The sequence below is a fragment of the Rhipicephalus microplus genome, chromosome 2, assembly GCF_043290135.1.
Source record: "Rhipicephalus microplus isolate Deutch F79 chromosome 2, USDA_Rmic, whole genome shotgun sequence".
Taxonomy (NCBI): domain Eukaryota; kingdom Metazoa; phylum Arthropoda; class Arachnida; order Ixodida; family Ixodidae; genus Rhipicephalus; species Rhipicephalus microplus.
In genome coordinates, this window is record NC_134701.1 from 254210743 (window position 1) to 254235380 (window position 24638).

Here is a 24638-nt window from a genome sequence, read left to right on the forward strand (position 1 = left end):
TCGAATATGACTTCATGGCCTCTCCTATATTTTTCTTTCCTCCATGACATGAATAGCTTGCTGCTTGAACGTTAAACGAACGTTGAGCTCCTCTGTGGCTCAGTTGTTAAAGGAGCACTGACATCAAATTTACTCATGCCAATTTTTGCGTCAGCGAGTACATAGCTATAGACCCCGTAGCAGCAATTCGCGACCTAAAACGCAACTGAAGGATGAATAACTATCACTTTATATTGACTTATATCACTGGTATCCAGCACTATTCAGAACGGCCGGCAATCCCGCCATTTTTAGCACTCGGAGCACCAGCAGTGGCGCTACCTCGCGGTCACCTCCAGATCACGCCACAGCTGACCACTTTTCCACAGAAAAGAGTGACGTCAGGCTCAGCTGCTCCGCAAACATTTCGTCTGCTAGGCGCGCACACATTCAGTCATGCCTTGTGACCTGCATTGCTGTCGTCGCCGTACAAAGTGCCGACTCGGATTCAATACGATAGTCGGGAGCTTGGATTCCCCGCGATTCGCGCCGTCGCGAATTATTTTTGCTTCAGTCGACGTTTTGCAGAACAGTGATTGTGAAATGGATGCCGTTCCAAGTAGCACTGCAGAGGTGCCTGAGTATGCACGCTTCAGCCATGTTCGCTCGTGTGTCTCAGTTAGCTATATTGGTGGGTTTTGGCGTGCAGAGCATTCAGGTATACGCAGAGGGGTCAATGAAATATAGCTATCGCGAATGAGCATCAGCGGAGAAATAGAATACGTTTCCTGCTTGCCAGGCTTTTTTTTTGCGCCTCCAGATGACCTCACTTATCCAGCCTCTCGTGGTTAACGCGGTATTACCACTTTTACGTGGACGCAAAGTCTACAGATGAACTTAAATTCAAGGATACCTGCGTGTTACTTTTTAGCGATGATATCTGACTATACGCTGTTCTACTTTTGGTAGCTCGTGTTGATGTGTAACGCATACGTGACATGAAAAGACACCCTCACTGCGTTTTTTTTTGTGCTTCGAACTAGACGACAGCAACTCACCTGCAACTCGCAAGGATTCCCCGACATGCTGACTGACAAACACACGTTTAATCATGCTCCTTTTTTTCGCCCTTCTTCTAAAGGTGGTTTTTATCTTGATAATTTCGCGAAATCATTCAAACCGGTGCGAAGAAGATAATACGCGACGAGCGAGCGGCGTTTCCGCGCTTTGGCGCCAGTCGGCGCCGCCATAAGTACACTCGGATCATACTCGTCATCGCTACTTGGGCATCGTCACTCAGAATGGTATTTGTAGAATGTATCACACCGAACACGTAGCACTAGTGTCCGGCAGTCTATTTTCCGTTTTTCCTCCTTAACTTTTCTACGCTGTTTGACATTGAATTAAAATAACTGCCACGCGACGGATGCCGTTCAAATTTGGCCAAGAGGGCCCATGCATACCAAGCAGTCGAATGATGGGTGCATCTCAATCCAGCGTTTCGGCAGAGGGTCCTGCCTTATGAACCGAACATATGAATCAAACAGCCTAGCAGCACGTTCCATTAGTCTTACGCGAGGCTTTCTTTATAGGAAATATCGAGGTAAAGGGCACTGCTCGCGAGCCATTTCTATGTGCTAAAGTAGGGAATCAAGGAATGTATTGGTTGTAGTAATATAAATACACGCAGATAAGACAATGTCTCAGAGAATACACCTTTTTCACTGTCCTCTCTATACTTTATGTCGTAATCCTTTATGAACGGAGGTGTTTCCGATTACTGCGGTAAGAGCGATCACGTTTGATCATAGCTCGGCATACTAACTTGTGAGTACACTCACTCACACATATACTCATTTGAACGAGGTAAGTGTGAGTATGAGCGAGTATTCGTAAGTGTGAGTGGACATCTGTGCGAGTTTGAGTGAATACTCATGAGTATAGAAGTGAGTATTAACGTGAGTGAGTACTCGGAGTGTGAGAAGAAGTGAGTATGAACGTAAGTATGAGCAGGAGTGACTGTTTGATACTGCTGGTGCACTTCCACTGTCGGCAATATGGCCACTGGTATATTGAATAATGAGCAATGCTCAATACCCGCCACGGTGGCCTATAGTGCCCCATTGCTGGTCCGAGCGTGATTGAATCCCGGCCGTGGCGGCCGCATTTGAATGCAGGCGAAGCGCTGGATGTTTCAGGTGCACGTTAAAGAACCCCAACTGGTAGGAAATTTCGGAGCCTTCCATTACGGCGCCTCTTACGACCATATTATGCGCTTGGAGCATAAAGCTTCAATTATTACTATTATTATTGTGATGACTATCGAATAAAGTAAGTATGTCAAATAAAACTATAAAAAACATGGACGAACAAGCTTCATTTTTGAAAGATGTAATATTACTTATTAAACCTACCTTAGGCGTCCTCAGGTGTAGAATGTTTTCATTATTAATATTATTACGCTTCGTACAAATTACGGTACACAAAAACTAACTTACCAAATTCCCCACTTTCTTAATGAACACCCCACTGTGATGGCATTAATTGAACAAAGTTCCTCCATTTATGTTTTCAAAAAGAAGATACACACATTCCTTCTAAAAACTCAAACAGATTCTCATACCTCTTTCGATTCATTTTATTTTATGTAACTTTTATGTGCTGCTGTGACTTTATGAATTTTTTTTTTGCTTTTGTCTGCCTGTTTGTTGTGCGTAAATAGTCTCTTATTATTTCTTTATGTGCTAATTCATAATTGCTGTTCATTTCTTTGTTAATACTGGCTTGATGTAAAAAAAAAATTGTAAATGTTTTTTGATATTGTATGTATCTCAATTTCTCAATTTTTGTACTGCTATATATAACCTGTTTATGTATGTGTGTACATAGGGGGTTGGCGCTTTGTCAGGCTTTCTTTGCCTTTACGCCGATCCCCTAGGCAAACTGTGTACACGGGTTGTCTGAAATTAAATCAATAAAAAAAAAATATTATTGTCCTTCCTTTTTTTCTTAGTATTTTCATTATATTTTATATATGAAGCAGCACAGATGTAGATACGCTCAGCTTCCTCTTTTTTTTTCTATATCCTACTGGTCTATCCAGCTTTGTTTTTGTTACAAACTGAAGCATCCGCAGAAGCTTGCTGGTTTAGCTGCTGAGTGCAGTGTAAGCTAATCACAGGTCTCCTGAGATATAGCATCACCTTTCGTTTTCGGGCGTGGGTAAAGGTGCGATGAGTGTGAAGCGTCACATAGTTCCTTATGCATTCACAATGGCTCGTGAAGCAAGGTTTTGTTGTAAAGCAAAAAAAAAAAGAAATATTGTGTAGGTAGCGTTCTCTCTCGTGGATGTTGTGTGTTCTGTACATGCGGCACCCATTCACTGCGAACGAATGATCTAGAATTGGACGACTTATACTCAATGAGAACTTTATAAATAAAAAAATTGTGATGTAAGAGAAGTACCTTCATTTTATGGTTGAGATGTCATTACATGAACCAAAGATGACGTAGAAGCGCAGAAACGTGACGATTTTTTTTCAGTGTCCTCTCTAATATCATGCCTACATTTTTACCGCAGTCATCGCTTAGAATATTTCGCATCGGTTTGATTTTCGGTATGCTACAATGCGTGCCGCCATGTTTGTTATATCAGCTGTAGTGACGAGACCAAGCTTTTCATTCTCAATATTTGAATCAGCCGTAGACTCAGCGCAGTGACTCAACTGTGAAACCTACGATTACTACTCCGTGGGATTCGGTTTCGAATACACTAAGTTGTATGCTGAGCATATTTATAGTTATTCGTGCATAAAGTCTCAAGTTACTTTGAGATCCACGCGGGAGCCGGCTTGCAGAAGTATGAGTAGGTACACAGAAGTTAGTCCATGACTGTGTAGTTGAAAAAGTACAATAAAATGGTCGAATACATGGTACACTTCAGAAAGGGGAGGTTTTCAGGGGGTTTCTCCCTGCTATGAGTGCCCCAATACCACTCTTCTAATTTTTTATATATAATTATGTTTCTCTTTTTTGTATTTTTACATTTTTGTAAATGCGTAGTTTAGTTTTTTTCTGGGTGAAGGGGCCAGTCAAGCTGCGAAATGCAGCTTTTTTCCTTTCGCACAGAACCACGTATACAGTGTATTTTCGTATGCTTGTCACGTGGTTAAATAAACTCAAACTCAAACTCTTGGTAATCGGACCATGCTAACATGCTATCAAACAAGGGTATTTCCTAAAATCTTCGCTTTCTCACGCTGCTACGCGAATATTGTCGGACCTGCTGAATATAAACGTGCGCCCATCGTGACAACCAAATATGAAATGTAAGTACGCTTACTGCTGCGTTTTTGCTAGACCACGTGCTGACGGCTTAAGTTGGGACGCCGGTCATCGCATCGGGTCAGAGGGAGCCAGATAGCGTACTTACCCGGAACCTATATTACACTCGCACCGCACTTGTCACCTCGAGCGTGCGTCTGTTCCGCATTTGCACAGCGTATTGACTCTCGCAATGCGCGGCTAGCACGCAGGAAGCGATCGTCCTGGGCTTGCACGAAAAGGAGCCACGCTCGCCAACCTTCGAGCGTTTCATCGCGCTTTCAGTCGTGACGCGTCACACTCACTACAACGTCACTGTACGCACATGCGAACGAGCCCCGCCTCCCCGAAAAAAAAAAAAAAAAACGCGTGCCCCGCAGAAAGCCGCGAAAAGCCACCGTTTGGGTTTCCCCCCACACTCGCCTTGCCCTTACCCATACTCGAACTCATCGGGTGCACACCTGTTGAGCCACAACCACTCGCGGGCTCTCTACTCTCCTCCTCGGTGGTGGAGGGCATCGTTGCCCTCGGGTGCGAGGGAAGTCCTCGCTCCGGACCAATCGAGGAGCGCGGAGGACGATGCGCCTGCGCCACCGGTGGGCACATAAAGACCGCGCCGGTCCCAAACAGCGCGCACACATTGTTTTGGAGCCACGACCCATAACGCGCATTTTTTTTTCGTCGATCCCGTTCCGATATCGGGCGTCCCAAAACTGCAAGCAATCGGCTACGGTGTTCCTCGCCTGTGTGCAAGCGAACACAAAGGAGAGAGAGAATAAGAACGAGCAGTGTGCATTCGCTCGGCGCGCAGTGGCGTAGATAGTGTGACTTTCGCTTTTATCGCACGTGCTTGGACCGGCGTCTGAGAGAACTTCGTCGAGGCCCCGCCTTTCTCTCGCTCATTCGAAATCCGCGCGCCACCGGTCCTCACCGGCCAGCTGCCCTTCGGAGGAACAAGTCGAGACCTACCCCCGCCCACGCTATCGCAACCGTTGCGACCCGACCTCGTCTCGAGAAACAACAGCGAAAAAAATATCACCTGCCATTACAGACCAAGGTGAGTTGGAGAAAACTCGTGCAGCATTGATCAAAACATTTTGAGGTCGCTAGTTGGTTCAGTGTACTACATCCCTTTTTTTTACTACGCTACATTACACTTTACACTTTGCTCTCTGTCTTTACGAGCGCATCCTTTCTTGTGGTGTTCATTTCAAACCTTGCGCGTTTTGTTTTTGTTTCGTTTTGTTCCGTAACGTGAGTTGCATAGTGCTTGCTGATACGTTAGGTCGAAAGAGACTAGAGCACTTCGTTCTTCTCAAACAAGCCCTTGTTCTATAGCTGCTGTGTGTGTTTGTGTGTGCGTGTGTGTGTTGAGTTGAGAAGACTGTGAGATCTTATTCCGAAGTCGCGTTGGAGAGCTACCTCCTTAACTTGAACAAACTTGGCTTCAGAAAATCACTCAGCTTTATATAAGGATTACTGCGACTTTACGTGTCACGATATAATTATGAGGCACGTTGCAGTGAAGGATCCTGCAAAATTATATATTCTCCTACTCTTTAACGTGCACAGACGTCCCAGTGTACGCATGTTTGTAGTAGTCTTCCTCCATCGAAATGTGACCGACGTGGCCGGGCTAGATTCCACGACTTAAGCACTTAGCCTACTAGGTCTCATCAGAGGCGTGTGCACGACACTCGAGATAACGGTTCATAAAAAGCCGTGACTGTTTCTTTTGCTAGCAGCATCTTAGCACATATGTAGTCGACATTCTAAATGTCATGTTCTGCCTTTCTGTAAATAAACCTGTCTCCCCCTCTCTAAAAGTCACGCGGAATGGAATCTTGGTCAAACTAATACGGATCCTGCGTGTAAGTTATGCAAACGTTTTTTTTTACGGCCGTTTCATGAGAATTCGTTTCACTTAGTGATGTTTACTTCATTCAAAATGCAAACACGAGAGTAAAAAAATTTGAAGAATAACCACGTGTTCTTGCGTTGTATCGACCACTCCAAATTATTAAATTATAGTATGATTATAAAAATTACTGTGGATGCTATGTATCAACCACAGGAGACGTTATATCTGTACAAAACGCCTATTGCAAGAAACAGTCTTCAAAAATAATCAACAATGCCCCGCCGTGGTGGTCTATAGTGGCTATAGAAGGTACTCGGCTGCTGATCCGCAGGTCGCGGGATTGAATGCCGGCTGTAATGGCTGCATTTTCGAAGGAGGTGAAGACGCTATAGGCCCGTGTGCTCAGATTTGAGTGCACGTTAAAGAGCCCCAGGTGTTCGAGATTTCCGGAGCCCTGCAGTGCGGCGTCTCTCATAACCATATATGGTGATTTTGGGACGCTAAAATCCACATATCAATAAATCGCGAATAACCACTATGAAGTTGCACTATTTGGTTTCCAGACAGCCGGATAAATGATGGTGAAGTGTGATGAAGGCATTTCAAACACAATGCGGAGCTGAGATAATCGCTTCCTGAAAGAGAAGTGCGAAGTGAAAGAGAAGTGGGATCCGCAATCGTGGAAGCTCGCTATCACGAACCCTTGCGAGGCTGATACAGCACAACTGAAGTACAGCTGTCGCATTCTTGTTGTTGAGAGGCATTTCGTCGTCCGCGCAGCAAAACAGGTATACCGCCGAGCGAAACGTCGTGCCCGCGCGAGCGACCTAGCAGACAACGACGAGGGCATTGACTGGCGTGGCTGAACGATATGATTGCCTTGTTCTCATACGATCAGCCCCCTCGATGCTGGTGGTACGAGCCAGAAATAGAAGCGAAAAAATGCGCGCACGAAAGTGTCGGGAATGCTGGAGAAATACCGCCTGGATAAGGGATTCATCGTGCTTACGGCAACAACGCAACTTCTTGACGCGAACGAAGGGAGGCAAACACGACATGGCACCGACTCGCAAGTGTACAATTAATAGTAATTGTTGGGATTGTACATTCACCCTTTTAATGCACTGGCGTACGCGAGCTACTATTTTTTGCGTATCTTTGCCATATGCCTGAATTAAGTTTCAAAAAGGGTGAGGGCAAATGCATGCCTTCAAAGCGCTTGCCCACAAAACAATTTTTTTTCGAACTTCGTTCCATCATATGACGCTTACGCACAAAACAGCCACCACTGCACACGCTATAGTTGAAGATTTGAGCGGGTATTTGTGTGGGTGTACGTCTCCAAACCACCGTACGATTGTGGGGAATACCTTAATAGGGGGCTCCGCAAAATTCGACCATTTGATGTTATTTAACGTCCACTTCTAACATTTTGCCTTCACCGTAATGCGGCCGCCAAGGCAGGGATTCGATCGCGTGACCTTTAAGGCAGTAATCGAGCACGGTATACAGCTATACTATAGACCGCCGTGGCCGGTAAATTGCCCATTAATTGCGCTTGAAATAGATTACGCCCGCAAGTTACGCTGCAGATCCAGCGCGGGATAGGAACTATAAAAGGCTGTCGCCAGTGCTACGTGATTGTTATAGACAAGTAAAGTGAGACAACTGATACCGCGTTCTTCTTAGCAAAATAAGGTGTGATAATTTGATAGATATAGGGATCAAACAACTTTCTTTTTTCTCTTTTTGTAAGGAAACGTTGTCGCAATCTATGTTTGTGGAGACAAAGGTGTGATAAAGGTTTGAAGTGTTATAAGAACACTACGATGACATCGTGGAAAGAGGGCGATATGACAGTGTCGCAGGTCTACGTGTCTAAAGTGTCTGGGTATACCACTTAGACGCTGCTACCATGACTGTGCAATCGTCCACTCTTTTCCATCAAAAAACGAAAGACAAGGAAGGGTTGTTTTTTTAGGAAGCCACTGGACACCGTGCGGATGGCAGAGTATACTGCATATTCTGTGTAATTCACTTTCCAGTCAATGAAGATTGGGGTAAAATAGTAGTGGTATAGGAATATCAATTAGACTAGCGTGTATAGTTACGTATTTTACAGTGCTGTAGAAGGAAGGGGTATGTAAGGAGAGGGCAAAAAATGAACACTGTGAGTGCAGAGTAAGACAAGCCGAAGGACTGCGTAACGTCACCGAATTACATTGGTTTTCTCTTAAGGATGCGGGATCACTAGTATAGCTCTCCTGTGTCAGTGACGGAAGTGACCAAAGATTCATTCCTACTACAAGATGTTCCACAATCTACAAATAGCAGTTGAAACATGTTCAAAAAATGCGCGTGCCAGAGCTCCCTTAATTGGAACCCTTGACAGCGCGGGACATGAGAGAGCACGGGCGCAGGAAGTGGACCCTTGCAAGCGTTTCCCTTTCGCCCTATGAAAATCGCCACACAATATGCTGTACACAATTTGGTACTGATCTTTCTCAGTAGCAAACTTTGTTCAAAACATTTATGTATGGATGATAATTTGCATAGCGTGCACTGCTAACGGTTGGATTCTTTCATCCTTGAGAATTTCACTGGTCATCGTGAAACCACTATATAACTTGCATCGTTCATACTCGCCTCAAAGCCTGCCATCAAATCTCCTTTCAAGCGCCTTGGTTCGAAACGAAAGCGCTGCCGACTCTGCAGTTCTCAAGTGATAACTAGACAGATGCGCATATTGCAAGGCATGATAAGGCACCCTCTTTATGACTCTCATATAGACGGAGACGAGTTGGCTCTGGTGACATTCTCTTTCTGACAATTCGTTGCTGTCTTGGATTCTTTATCCTCCAACGATTTTTGTTCCGTCCTTCGTGCGTGAGGCAGTGCGCCTCACATAAACGCCAAGTACAGGTGGCGTTTAAGCCGGCCCAGGGCTGCCATGGCCGTTCGGTATCGACGCGTGTAAAATACCCGCATCATGAGCGCTCTGGCTCGCCTTTTGCCAATCACCACCACATTGCTCCTCTGCTTTTGCCGCCATATAGGCCGAAATCCGCGCTGCACACCGGAGCGGGCGAAGATATTACAGTCGTATACCGCCCGTGCCACCATGGAGATAAAAAGGAAATACTCCTCCACTTACCGTGAGCCCCGTTATGAGGACTATGACTGCGAAAAAACGAAAAATCAAAGAGAAGCATCACTTAAGTAATGTCACATGGCTTTAATTGGCATGTGCTCATCTGTTTCAGTTTTTTTCTTGAGGTCGAGGTTTGTTGGGGGCTAAGCTTCCACCGAGGAGCTTGCCTGGTATCAAATATATACGCTCGAGTTAACTGAATAGTGGCTCGTGTTTCTAGTGTGTCAACGTGTACTCGAGTAAATATATCACTGGGAAGACTACATAGAGCAAAGCGTACTTTTTTACTCGGCACTTACGCAAGAATTGTCGTAAAGCTGTCATAGATATTGCCGACTTTGTTGGTTAGAGACCGTTAAGTTACCTGCTATATGGTATATTTCTCTGTGTCTGTGTGGTTTCACAGCATGATGTTGGAGATCACACATTCAGTCCCGATCGACGCAGCTGCCGCGTTTTAGCGGGGGCTACATGAGGAATTATCAGTGTGCTTATCTTTAGGTGCTCCTTGAAGAAACAAAGGTTAACAAAGTTGAAGAGGACATTCAATACTACGGCGTACTTCTTCATCAAATCACCATTTTAACACCTAACATTACATAATTTTTTGTTTTGTTTGTGGCATTGTTTCAAGATCTGCTTTCGTCAACGAATTTTATCAGCCCAGCTTTCAAGGGCGTAGTGTAGCTGTGTAATGTCGTCAAACCCTCGCAATATCGACCTCAGCACTTTCTGAATGGCATGTCATGAGTGCTACTGAATGACCGCCGGACTTCGTAACAATGTGGCATACAAGTCTCTGATAACATACGTGACACACAAATCTCTGATATCAAAGTATACGACCGTTTAGTAGAATCCGACACTTCACAAAGGCGCTATCGCATTGCGATGTGGAATGGAGACGTGGTGTTTTAAGATCGTCTAGACGAAACCGCAGACAATGTGGCTCGCTGTAATCTCACCTTTTTGATAGAGACGCTGGGACAAATCGAACTGCGTGGCAGCTGAAAAAAAAAGGAGACACGGCACTATAATGAAAATTCAAAGTCGCGGGTTATGAGGGTTATGAGTGAAAGCCACGATGCCATTATCAGGTACGTCGAAGAGGTGAGGGGCCAGACTGCTTCGGATTAATTTTCGTTCTAGTAGAACCAAGGGGGAAGCATTTAAAGTATACCGTTTATACTCAACTGCGGGAGATACGTCGCATCACCCATGGTGCAAGAGGGGAAAATTTATTGGGCATGTAATTCGTACATAAATAAACGAAACAACAAGAAAAAAAGAATTACAAACAGTTATACATGTCGCAATGAACACTAAACACTGATTTATCTTTGCATATTGAGTATTGGTGCAGGATTGTACGCAGCTTCTTCTAAGGAGGAAATGCCGCGGACCTATAAAGTTGCATCCGACTATAGGCTACCATGGCATGCCGGTTGTATTGTGGGGTGTATATATGGTTGCGTGAGGATATCATAAAGTGGGTGAAATCTTCCTGCTTCAAAGGCTACAGGGAGTATTTCAATTGGGCGGTAATTTTATTAATGAACGTACGACGTAAAGGCAATTAGTTCGATACATCGGAGCTGAGCTATATAGAAGTTTGGTGTCCTTTTTTGTGTGATCACAATGAGGAATCGACAACAAGACTCAAAAGAGACCTTTGATATATAAAAAGCTTCAACAAGAGATCTGTGCCTTGAATTATCTGCGGGAATGACTCTTGTCTGTGCAGTAAAGGGGCGTGTTATGCAGAGTGATATAGAAATAAGGGAACAGTTTCCAACCATGGCCTCACGACCTCTGCGTATTATGTGCAAAGCTGTGTGGTGTTCAGTGAATGCTAGTGGTGCCAGCGCACAGGTACGCCAGTGAAATCAGGCAGTATCGGAACATCTGTTCCTTAATATCGAGTGTATGTTGCTCAACCCTGGTTTCGTACTCGCGTTAATTATGCATGCCCCAACATCGAAGCTCCCTATGAGGCGATGAGTCAGGTTTCTCGATCCGCACCAGTATAGTCAACGGTGATCTTAACGCAGTCCGCCGAAGAGCACATGTGCGAATACCGTTTGTTATCGCGTTCACAGAGGAATTCCGTTGTCACTAGGCTGACATTGATTCAATCTGATATTTGAACGACCTCGGGCCTAACGTTGAACCTAGGCACGTGTACACAAGTGGTGTAATATCGTCGCTTTCGTCGGGCCTTCAGAGTTGGAGAAAGGGAGAGAAGATAACAATGACAAATGGCAATGAATGTGTTAAAAAAAAACACCTTGGCTTATCCTGTTCCAAGTCCTCAATGTGCGTACTACAGTTTCGTCTGTCAGCGTATCTGCGCAGGAGTGTCTAGGAATTTTCATTGTTTGCCGGGGAGGGCTGATTTCTCAGTCGCCATAACAAGCTTGGCGGCTGACCCTTCCGCGGTCCTTCGGTGCTTCTGAGACCCGCGATACCTATTTCGCGCTTTGAACCCTCTATTCTAAAACCAGCGAAAGGTAGAGAGTGAGAGAGCACACACACGCGAAAAGAATGAAATGGTGCGATAAGAAATTGAGAGGCTCGCAGACTGATTGAGGAATGACATCAGCTAAACGTAGTCGCAGTTCGCGGTATGCTGGAAACGCGCAGGGCGCGCTGCCGAATTGATTGGGCTGGAACTGTAAAACTGGCGGTAAAGAGCGCAGTGAAAAGTTTGTTGGTTGCGTTTACGGCAACGTAAGCAAGCCGACACGCATGCGTGCGAAACCAATGTTATCATTCTGGTTGCGCGAAGCCCTTACAGATGAATCTAATTATAAATTACTTTATAAATGAACAACTCTATAGCTTCGGCCAGGTGGCATGAGTGTTCGCGAAATGCCCTGCTGCCCCGCCGCGGTGGTTTAGTATCTAAGGTACTCGCCTGCTGACCCGTAGGTCGCGGGATCGAATTCCGGCTGCGGCGGCTGAATTTCCGATGAAGGCGGAAATATTGTAATGGCCGTATGCTCAGATTTGGGTGCACGTTAAGGAACCCCAGGCGCACGAAATTGCCGGAGCCCTCCACTACGGCGTCTCTCATAATGATATCGTGGTTTTGGGACGTTCAAAGCCAACAAATCAATCAAATGTTCAGCTGTTGTGCCGTCTTTGAACCCAGTGTTTTTTTTTTTTTTTGAACTTCTCTTTCTGTAACGCTTACAGCAGGCATATAGACGCGGCCTCGAATATTTTGTTCGCTGTGTATACACACTAAGCATATTCGTAATAAGTGCTTCTGAAAATAAACAAACTACAAAAAGACGAAAAATTCTTTGTAGAAGAGTGAGCATTAAGACGACAGTGTTTAGACTTCTGTTTACTAAAGCTTTATTCTGTCGTTATCACTGCGTTGTGTTCCGCACTTCACCAGTATCGTCCTCAGCTTCATCCTTGGCAAACAACGAAGAAAAAAGAGATAATTTTCTCACCATTCGCATTTGGGGGAACATGTAGCTCACAAAAGACATTGACGACTGCAAAAAGATATTTCCAGCAAAATTTGATTGTTGTCTATTGTCATTACCCAGGACGAATGTAGCATAATGAAGACTGCTCCTGTGGAAGCAGTTGGCCTCGACACTATATGCGCAGTGTTCAAATCTCGACGTGGGAATATTATTGCGAGTTTTTCTTTATAGTCACTTATTCTCATCCGCTGTACGTACATGGGCGCTGTACTGACGTGAGTGTTCTGAATTGTTATCTCATACCATATCCACCTTGCTTGGAAAAACCACAGCATATCCACGGAGTAAATTATGATGAGTAGCGTTCGTCAGCCCGTCCGTTCGTTTTTGCTTCAGTCCGTCCGCGCGATCATCTGTGCGTCCGTCCGTCTGTCTGTCCATGCGTCCGTCCGTGAGTACGTCCACCCTTCTGTCTGTCGGTCTGTTCGTGCGTCCATCCACCCATACGTTCGCGCGTCTATCCATCCGTCCGTCCGTCTGCTAGTCTGTCTGTCTGTCTGTCTGTCTGTCTGTCTGTCTGTCTGTCTGTCTGTCTGTCTGTCTGTCTGTCTGTCTGTCTGTCTGTCTGTCTGTCTGTCTGTCTTCTGCCTGTCTGTCTGTCTGTCTGTCTGTCTGTCTGTCTGTCTGTCTGTCTGTCTGTCTGTCTGTCCGTGCGTCCATCTAGTGAACACTCCAAGCACCGCCATATTACATCCCCTGTGGCACATACCCGTTCTAGAGCGGGTATGTGACACCGGTGGCTACATACTACTACATACATACAAGGGATGGACAGACCTACGCCTTAAGGAGCTTCGCCCCTAAAATAAGGACTTTTCGTTTTCTCCTTAGTGCATGTGCGTTTTTTTTTCTTTTGTCCCTTTGACTATTTCTACACCCTCTTCCTCGCCCCTCTTTTTCGCCTCTATTTCCCCACTCCCAATGCTGGGTGGCCAACCGGATGCCAATATCTGGTTAACCTCCCGGCCCTCCTCTTCTCTCTCTCTCTTCGAATCAAATCAAATATTATTCAAAAGGCCGTTATTGTGCATGTCCGCTTTGTGTTACTTACCAAACATTCTTATGCGTCAGCATGCTACTGACTTGGTAAACTGACGTGCGAAAAATCACAAAATCTATTATTGTTCATATGGTCAACGCTGAGAAGAAAATTTTATGAGGTGCGATATTGTCGGTGGAATGGCTGCGTATAATCGATCCTTGCTAACTGTTAAAGGTCAGGACATCTCATGTTAGGAAAAAGAACGTATCTGTCTTGATGACATGCCTCTGTCGCAATAACGCAAAAGAGTGTTTCCTTATCCCTTAAGTCACCTCATGAGTTTGTCTGCCAGAGAGTTTGGAAAGGTTGCCATTGTCTCAAAACACTCGATGCGGCTAACAACGACTGAAGGTCTTATCAATAAACTTGTCTCCTCAGTGACGGCAGTTCTTTTCATTCAAAGGATGCCAGACGGCGTGGATAAAGAATTGCCGCAACAGTCGCCACTCATTCACAGATAGCGCTATCGTTACGAGAATTTAGCGGTGTCCTGGGCTGTAAAATACATCGCTGTACGAGAGACAAGTGCCACGAGCGAGTCGAGTGAATCTTCTTTTGCGTTCTAACATCCGTTCTCGTCGCATTTGTGATATGAATAAGATAACACTTCCTTGCGCGACGGCCCAGTTACGCCGTTCATGGGAGATTCGCGCCGTGAGTTTGTTCGGGAAGAATTCGTCATGAATTAACACTGGGGCAGATTCGTTCAGCGCTGTCCATCGGATACGTCTGACTGATTATACCTAAGCAATTCCATCCCACGTATTTCGTCTTAACACTCACTTCTCATTCGCACCGACGTGTGCAGTGAATAATACAATTGACTCTCTCCGGAGGTTGTGCTGCATTCACGTTCTCTGTGTCCAAGGAAGAGAATGTGCGTAGGGTTTATATATCTACACATTGAATATTTTAAACGCACCTTTATTTCCTCTGCTTGAGAATTTCGCTGGAGGACATAAATGCGAGACCCCGGATGTGCAGAAATGTTTGTTCAGAAAAGCCTTCTTTTTTTAATGGATCAGCTTGACCTTTATCATCAAACTTTTTGGTGGCCTTTATACGAAGCTAATTTAGACTCTGTGGATAAGCAGTCAACTGCTAGTAGAGTGACATTGTTTATGACAATTACGTCCTGCTGGTCACAGATTGGTTATGAACATGCTGTAGAAAAAAAGTTGTTAGGAATCGTGTTGCCTTTTGTCTACTTGTGAGGGGTAGACTATTATATGTGTTCCTGAAAAGCCTTTAGTTATCTCGTAACTGGATGAAGGACCAACTTCGCAAAATTTGTGTAATGCACTAGTAAAAAAAATAAATCAAGTCTTTAGTGCTCAGAGTATCTTAGACATTTTTTACGAAACAAGGTAATAATTAAAGTTAACGTATATGTTCACTCGAATAATCAAGGTGTTTCGTAAAAATGTCAAATATAATCTCTACTACGCCTAACAGAAATGTTAAGATTGTATAGGGCTAGTCGACTGACGTTTTCCAGAGCAAGAACTTCCTAAACTGCTTCACCAGAAAACTTCCGGTTTCTGCCGTTGCAGTTCGTAATGTGGCGATGCTATCCGACGAGTGCCCGGAGTTCAGAGCTGGTACTTCCGACCATCAAGTGCATCTCAGTCGATCTCATGAACGCTTTCTCCCTTTCATTCCTTCCCCAGTGCAGGGTAGCAAACCGGATGTGCGCCTGGTTAACCTCCCTGCCTTTCTTTGCATCTTTATCTCTCTCTCTCAATATACCGCGATGTTGCTGCCGTGTCTGAATGCTATAGAAGGGGAAAGCGACAGCTGGTTTCCGTATTGTGCGCGGTTATTACGAAAACACGCCAGCACGCACGAATGAACAGATGCGTCCTGTTTTCAGCAGACCGAGCAACCTATTTCTGTTACCGGCGTGGCCAACACGTGACCTTAAGGTATGTACAGAGGCAAACGAATGAGATTCGAGCAGTGTTAAAAGGCCAAGCTGCGATAAATCCCGGTCATAGTTGGGTTCTTTAAGAAAGCGTGGCCTTGATGCGGTGGTGCCCCTTAAATATATTGTGGTGCGTGCAATGGATATAATATATGCCTCCCAGATAATCTGAACATTTGCAGCTATATTCTTCAAGTCAGAAGCATTCTTTAAAAATGTTTCCTGATGATCATGGTATTTTGCAAGCAAGGCACGCAGTTAGAACAAGTTTGGCCGCAATACTCTACGCACTAAAGGGAAGAGCACCGACGAAGGAAGAGAAGGAGAATAATAATAATAAAAGAGAGGCAGGAAGGTTAACCAGGACTAAGCCCGGCTGGTTAACTTGCACTGGTGGAGTGGAAGACAAGTTAGTGTAGGAGAAAAAAAAAGTCGCTGCTGCTGACGACGTAACAACAGATTTCTTTTTTGTTAGCGCCATGAACTTTCTGCTCGGTTGTTCAGAACGTGGCGCTCCAGCGAAGTGTCCGTTTTCAAGGATTTTATTATCTTTTGTTCAAGAACGTTGATTGCTCGACATGCGGGGTTTAACATCCCGAAATCACCATATGAACATGAGAGACGCCGTAGTGGAGGGCTCCGGAAATTTTGACCACCTGGGGTGTTCTTTAACGTGCACCCGAATCTGAGCACACGGGCCTACAACATTTCCGCCGCCATCGGAAATGCAGCTGCCACAGCCGGGATTTGATCCCACGACCAGCGGGTCAGCAGCCGAGTACCTTAGCCATTAGACCACCGTGGCGGGGCTGTTCAAGAACGTTTTCTCGCCCTGTTTGTGTGGTTACCGCCGCTTACGTTATCGATCAACGCGACAAAAAAACGGTGACCCCGCGGTGGCCATTGGTGTGTGGAACCTGCGAAAAACAATTTCTGTTAGTACAGGCGCATGTCTATATGTAAAACGTCTGGCCCAGAGTAGGAAATGCAAGTCTGTTTTGGGCATAATATTAGTTTAATACTGTTTGTCCTGATCTGAGTGAGATAGATAGATAGATAGATAGATAGATAGATAGATAGATAGATAGATAGATAGATAAAGGGGTCATGAGATATAAAAAAAGAGGAGAGAAATAGGCCACGCCGCCATACAGAGCTCTTAAGTTCTGAAGAGATTAGCAAGGCTATTTGGTCATAGCTTTATGAAATATAACTTTCTTTAAGATAATAAAGGTTTCGTCCTTTTTTACCGCCGAAAAGCGCTCCCGCATATAACATTGTTTAGCACCGGCACCATGTGTGGGTCGTACGCGTTGAACCCATCACGCGTTTATCAGTTGTGGCACATTTCTTGTCGCCGATTACCCAGTTTCGTTTAACGAGCGAGGCGTAGATAGGGCGCTCCACTTACCTGGCCGTGGTCTCACAAGCTCCGCGGTGACGAGTACCTGTAAACGTTGTTAGACACTCGCCTTTGACCGGCGGTCTCCTTCAAAGGCCGCTTAGCGGTCAGCATAGAAGTAACGCTTGGACGTATAGGCCCGGCTCGGCTAACTCCCTTTTGCGGTTAGCCATATGAGCATTACAAGCTCGCCCCAAATCATAAGAATAGCGATAAGGGGCGGTATAAGGGAGTCGGGGATGTTGTAATTTTTCTTTATTCAAGGCGTCGGTGCCAAAGAAAAAAGAAACTGTGATTAAGGTGTGATGAAACGGTCCATATACAGGTGACGATGTATGCAGTGCGGTGTCGTGATCCCACCGATGATCACCAGTTGTCGGGAATCCCACCGATGCCAACCTGTTGTTGCGATCCCGGTGAGCTGTGGTAGCGTGGTGTAGCTTCGGGTTGAGGAAACGAGCGCTTACAAGTTGGGGATACGATAAACAAACAAGGTTTATGGCACTATTTACAAATATTTACAGCATGAGGTTAAGAGTTCACAAACCACGAGCGTGGTGGTTAAACCTTTACTTGGTCCAGAGCCTTCACAAACTACGAACGTGGTGGTTGAACCTTTACTGGGTTCAGAGCGACGTCCTGCACTCTGCGGCGCCGTTATAAGCCCTGTCGGGCTCCTCCTTCTTCAGTGGAACACCAATCACATACACACACAACAGGTGAGGGGTACGAGCATGCACGGCGCACGTGAACAGCCAATTTCGAGTCAAGATCACTGCACTTAAAGGTGGCGCCAGAGAGTCTCTTGCTCGTCGTGTATGTCGCTGGTCGAGGGGTTCCAAGCTTCGGACAGCAGATATCAAACGGTCCGCCAATTTGTCCGCTCAATTAGCAGGGCACTTTGTGGCGGCGGTCGCCCTTTCTACAAAGGAAGACGCTGTCTTTGTTGTCCCCTCTGGAACGGCTTACCGCTTCGTGGCGACGTGACGTCTCATCCGCCGGCTAGCTGGACAATACCTGGCGGGCATAAGCATTCGACGAGTCGGCTACTTGTTTGAGGGTTAAAAGAGCGCCGCTCCCCCGTCAGATCTCGACGCTGGTTCCAAGAAAACCTGGGTTCCAGGCGTGGGAACGCGGCCCGGCTACGCTTCACAGCGACAGCATGGCGCCTACCGATGGCGGTCGTAACAGCGGTTAAATGAACACGAAATAAAAGCTAACGCTTAGGCAAGAAACATCTGTTCTTACATCAAGAGCTGGGCCGTTGGTATAAATTTCCATAAAAGCCTCGTTATGAATGCGTTGGGACGCATTTAGATCGATTTAACTTGAGGTTTGCTTCTGAACGCTTTGCCAGTGTGCTTTGAAACGCATGAAACATCACTCGTGCGAAAATCGGGCGTCATTGATTGATTACTGCTTTTACATCGTTGATTTTTTTTAGGCGGAGAATAAACGCAGTTTTCTGAAGTTAGTACTTATCGAAAAATCATTTTTCGTCATATGCTCCGGTTTCCGAGTTGCAAAGTACGGGAGGATACGAAGCTTTACGCCTGAAGAACTGCTGTAGATGACGCTCGTGTCGAGTTGTTTATCTTCATTTGTTTGCGGTGTTCGTTCATGAAGCCAGAGCGTCACATTTAGTACAGATCGTTGTCGTTATTAAACACTTATTTTTCCTTGCCGTCTTTAAAGTTCGAAAGGAGATAAAACGGTCACTGAGGCCAACTCGGCCTTCTTTACGTTGCTGGCTTGCCCAACGAACTAGTCAGAACTATGTTAGCTGACTACAAGACATGAACAGTGCAGAAAAAACAATAAAAAATGGCAGCATATCCACGGAGTGAAGGATGGATAGTGGGGCGAAGCATCCGTCCGTCCATTCGTTCTTGCTTCCGTCCATCCATGCGTGCGTCTGTGTGGCCGCCCATGCGTCCATCCGCCCGTCCGTGCGTGCGTCTGTTCGTGCGTCCGTCCATGCGTCCATCAGTTCGTGCAGCCATCCATGCGTCCGTCCATGCATCTGGCTGTGTGTCCGTTCGTCCACCTATTCAACACTCCAAGTACCACCATTTCGCATCTTTTTATCACATATTCCTCATATAGAAGCACCGCCATCCAGTGGACATTCCAAAGAATGAACGAGAGGAGGCACACACTTACCTTCTTACGGCTTGCGCTTCGTATCTACTTCCCACCTTTAACCACCTCGAATTCATGGTATATACTAGTTCACTGTATTCATGGCACTGCGGCCCAACGCTCGCTAAACCTTTCTAAAACCTAGGAGGTTACGCCCAGCGAGTATAACGTAGCAACCCTTTCTTGTCTCCTGTGCGTTGTTGAATAAAAAATTTCTGTGATGCGATGTTGAATAAAAAAGTCTCTTATAATCATATCGTGGTTTCGGGACTTTAAACCCCACATATCAATCAATCAGGAGTGCATGGTTGTGACCTGCAACGCCAGGCACTACAATGTATTCCAGTTGTGCAGACAAGTGTTTGCTATTTCCATGCACTCATGTCATTAATTTTCATTAATTATCTTGACAGTTCATTGACTCTTGCGCTAGGTAAACTTATGCTTCCATTACACGCGTATTAAATTGTATTACATATTTCATGTCTTAGCGTGTGATTAAAATAAAAATGATATAGGTGTAACGTTTAGCGACAAGAATATAGCAGAGAGGGTCAGGGAACAAACCGGGGTTCATGATATAGTTAAAATCACGAAGACGAAATGGACATGGTCCGGGCACGTAGCGCGTAGACAGGATGACATTTGCAACTTGAGCGAGTCGGTATGGATTCATCTTGATTTCAACAGCACATTTGAGAACGAGGACTAGAAGAAAAGTAAGAGCATGTGTCAGCGCCCGTGTTGTGCCCTTACTTTTTTCTAGTCCTCGTTCTCCAGTGCGCTGTTAAAATCAAGGCAGGATTACCGATGGTCATTAATGGTAACTGACTGGATTGATTGATTGATATGTGGGGTTTAACGTCCCAAAACCACCCTATGATTATGAGAGACGCCATATTGGAGGGCTCCGGAAATTTCGACCACCTGGGGTTCTTTAGCCTGACTGGATTCCCATAGAAAGCAACCTTGTGAGAGGGAGACAGAAAATTAGAGGTGCAAATGAAATTAAGAAGTCAGCAGCTATAACGTGGCCGTAGAAAGCACGTGACCGGGGTGATTGGCGGTAAATGGGAGTGTTTTTTGCCCTGGAGCGGGCCTAGACAGGCTGACCATGACGATCGTCATCGCATGTATTCAACATAACACTTCACTTCAACCAGAACCGTCGATTTCACACTAATTCTATTAAAAACACACTTTTGCTGTATATTCGTAGGTAAGTGGTGTGCTTGATAGAGTTAATGTGTCATTGCTCGCGCCACTAAATACACGCACGAGAAAACACGGCTCCCCCGCCGTGGTGGTCTAGTGGCTAAGGTACTCGGCTGCTCACCCGCAGGTCGCGGGATCGAATCCCGGCTGCGGCGGCTGCATTTCCGATGGAGGCGGAAATGTTGTAGGCCCGTGTGCTCAGATTTGGGTGCACGTTAAAGAACCCCAGGTGGTCGAAATTTCCGGAGCCCTCCACTACGGCGTCTCTCATAATCATATATAGCTTTTGGGACGTTAAACCCCATATATCAATCAATCAATCAATCATTCAGAAAACACGGGTCGCGTGAGACAATGTGACACCGCATCGTGTCCTATGTTTGCGCATGTGCCTTACAGCGAAACAATTCTCTTTGCGCTGCCGGCCACCCGACACGACAACAATGCACGCCGATACGGACTTCCACGTAAACGGCACGAATCTGGCGGGACCATAAACAGAAATGGCACGCGGCTTATCATCACTTCGCCGTGACGACTGCCTATAGATATCACTTCTTGTGCCTGCTCGTGGAGGCCTCCGGTTTTGGCACCAGCACTACGGACATCCGAGCTTCTGTTGATTGTCGAAGGACAGCACCGGGTTTTCGTTTTATCGTGCTCCGTTCCGACTTTAATGTTTGATCAACTTTAATAACAATAATAAATCATAAAACCGCCGTATGATTGTGATAGACGTCGTAGAGGAATACTGCGGAAATTTCGACCATCTTAGGTTCTTCAGCGTGCTGCTAAACTTAGGTGCATGGACCTGAATGATTTTACCTCCATTGGGATTCATTTGACACGTACAGGATTCGATCGTGCGACCTTTGCGTCGCCAGTCGAGCACTGTAGGCCACTAGACCACTGTGGCGGGCGTTCAGCCGACTTTAACGTCCGGCTGGCTACGCGGGCATGGTGTTAGCTGCGATAGACTACAGTGGAACTTCGGATTGAACCAGTTATACTTGTCACCGTTTCCAGCTATTGACTGACACCACACCATGTGCGGTGCGCAATGTACGGTACAGGACTGCCGTGTTTGATCACTAGCGGAATCGGTGAAGATGAAATGGAATGATGCACCGAATATTGCTAGCTCTCCGCTGAATGCTTCTTTGGAGGCTTCAGCCTCAAAGGGCGCCTTGCCGCCACCCTTTCTTTCATTGGGGGGTACAATCGCTGGCCTGTAGCCAAGCGTGTTACTTCTGATAAAAGCGAGTTCCCAGAGCACCGTCTGTCGTTGCCGTGTTCGACGAGCTTTCGTCAGGCTCTTGAAACCCCCCCCCCCCCCCCCCTGGATAAATAAAACAATAAAACAAAAAAGGCCGACGAAATCAAAAGTTCACTTATAAAAAGCAAGTGCGGCTGTCTGATTAAATGAAAACAGCCTAAGGCACCTTCCGGCTGAGGCCACAGCGGGCATGCTTAGTTTTCCAGCGCTGAGCAAATAAAGTCGTGCGAAGGACTGAGCAAGGAGAAGAAAGAAACAGCCCGATTAACACCTCTCACGGACCAGAAAGTTTTCCAGTCGACGCTTTTGCGAGGCACAACATTAACAAGAACCGTGGTCGGTTACTAATAAGCTTTATTTCTTAAATTAGATCGTAGCAGTTTAATTCGGTGGTGCTATCTTGCAAAGCATGCCTGTTGTACTGCGAACGCGAAGCATCAGGTATTGTTGCTTAATGTCCGTGCGGGCGGCTTTGGTTGCCCAGTGCCACGTGACGTTTTCACGCCCATTCTCGGGCGCTGAACTCGCGAGACATGAAACTAGGGGTAGAAGACAATAAATAAATAAATAAATAAATAAATAAATAAATAAATCAATCAATCAATATTTTGAAACGCCCATAAAGCTGTAGACTCATGAGTATAAATATTTATAAACAAATACCAAATAAAAAATTGCCCCGTATCTGCATGTATTCTGCAAATGCCGTCGAAAGACGATAGTATTGCGTGTGGAGAGAGTGAACAAAACATTTATTTGATGTTCTGCGCAAAAAAATCGGTGAATGGTATTCCGGAGGCGCTGCGTTAAAGTGCCTCGAGCGTGCAGCGGAGGCGAACGAGCGCATCAAAACACGTCACACGTGAGACATGAGCGCCATCTGGCTGTTTCTATTGGAAAACAAAGCGCGTGGCCGTGCGCGCCCGTCTCAGAGGTGATAAGCTGTAAAACGCGAGGCGACGGGTAGGTGCCACCACCATCTCGTCTTAGCAAAGCGTTGGGAACACTCCCCTTTCCGTGCAAGCGTTGCATGGTGAGCGCAGCGTGATAAGCGCTACGGTCCTTAAAATTACTTATGTATGCGTTTTCTAGTAAGAGATGCATATGCAGAATATTCGCGTGTTGTTATGGTGCCCCAGACATGCGAAATAATTGCTTTTTAAATGACAATTGCACAAGCATGAACGCTCAACCTTGAGCAACATTGGTGGTCGCTGCGGATGGGGTCGGTCCTTTCAAGTACCCGATGCCGGTAAGAGTGGACAAACAGACAAATGTAGAGACAGACAGACCAAAATTTTTGCGTCGAAGGTCCCCAAGAAAGAATAGACGAGCTGATGACGGCTAGACGCAAGTGAATATTCGAATGAATGTTGATGTGAAAATAATGCAAGTTGTGTGCGTAGATCAGATACAGGCAATGCCATAATGTAATAGACATGGCCATGGCACAAAAACATGAATGTCGGATAAATTTAGTGACATAAAACGCTTATGGATTAGCTATGAAGGATAAATCAATCATAATCCAAATATTGTGGTGGTAGAAACTTGGGAAAGGATTAAATAGAGAGCTTGTGCTCGTCGGAATCGAAACTATGGTGGGGAAAGCTTGCAGTAGTCAAACACAGTCCACCCTTCACATCCAGCTTATGTCACTTCAACTTTTGAATCAAGAAGTGCTACGGCGCATTAGATAAATGATGCCGCCAACCTACACAGAGCGTTTTTTAAACAAGAATGCCTGTGCATGGAAACAAGATCGCTACCAACGTTTTGACTGACAATTGTGTGCCATCTGCCTAAAAACAAGTGAGAGGATAGTGTCCTAAGTTACTAAACGGGCGTTTATCCCAGCCATACCGACGCTTACTCCCCAAGAGTACAGAGATAGTTTCATTAAATTATTGAGGATATTCGCATGCATAGGGCTGTTATAAAGGGCCTTCAGGCACTTTCAAGCTCTTTGCGACAGCTTTTCACCTGAAGGACCTCCAACAAATTGTAAAAAGAACTGTTCAAAATTACGATTTAATTGATTGATTGATTGATTGATTGATAAAAGGATTGGCATATGTTACGGAACAGCTTGTGGCGCAGTTCTTCAATACATCGTATACGTGCCGTTGAAGTAGTGTGCCCCGCCGTTGTGGTCTAGGGGCTAAGGTACTCGGCTGCTGACCCGCAGGTCGCGGGATCGAATCCCGGCTGTGGCGGCTGCATTTCCGATCGAGGCGGAAATGTTGTAGGCCTGTGTGCTCCGATTTGGGTGCACGTTTAAGAACCACAGGTGGTCGGAATTTCCGGAGCCCTCAACCTCGGCGTTTCTCATAATCATATGGTGGTTTTGGGACGTTACACCCACATATCAATAAATCAATCAAGTTGTGTCTGTAATGCTGTATCGGGTGTGTAACGCAGTCACATGAGAAAGCTTCGGTTTGCTGTATCTACCTCTTCTACGGGGTCGTTCTGCTGCGAGAAACCTGCTAGCGACGCCACGTTTTGCGCACTGAGGGAACTAACAGGGTACAGCGGAGCAGGGGTAATGAATGAGAGAATGTAAACAAAAAGCCACTCTAAATAATTATTTGCTGCTCACAACATGTGCATTCCTTCACAGTTTCTGATAAGGCAGGCCGTGAAACAATTCCTTTTCACTCTTTTATTTAGTGAAGATCGCAAAGAGAAACCATGAAGAAAGAATAAAGAAAATAATTGTAGTGAAACAGCGCATATATAAAAGAGGAGAAAAAAAGTGAAGGGTCTGGAATATGTTTGAACTTTGCTTTGAATGGATGGATCTGGTTTCAGCGAACG

General features: G+C 45.6%; 1 protein-coding gene across 1 annotated transcript in view; it reads left to right on the forward strand.

The window, feature by feature from the left end:
* The first annotated feature begins 4955 nt into the window (after positions 1-4955).
* Positions 4956-24638, forward strand: part of LOC119170082 (uncharacterized) — a 33682-nt gene continuing 13999 nt past the window's right edge. The window contains exon 1 of the mRNA XM_037421120.2: positions 4956-5359. The gene's annotated coding sequence lies outside the window, so the exon portion shown is untranslated. The remainder of the gene's footprint in view (positions 5360-24638) is intronic.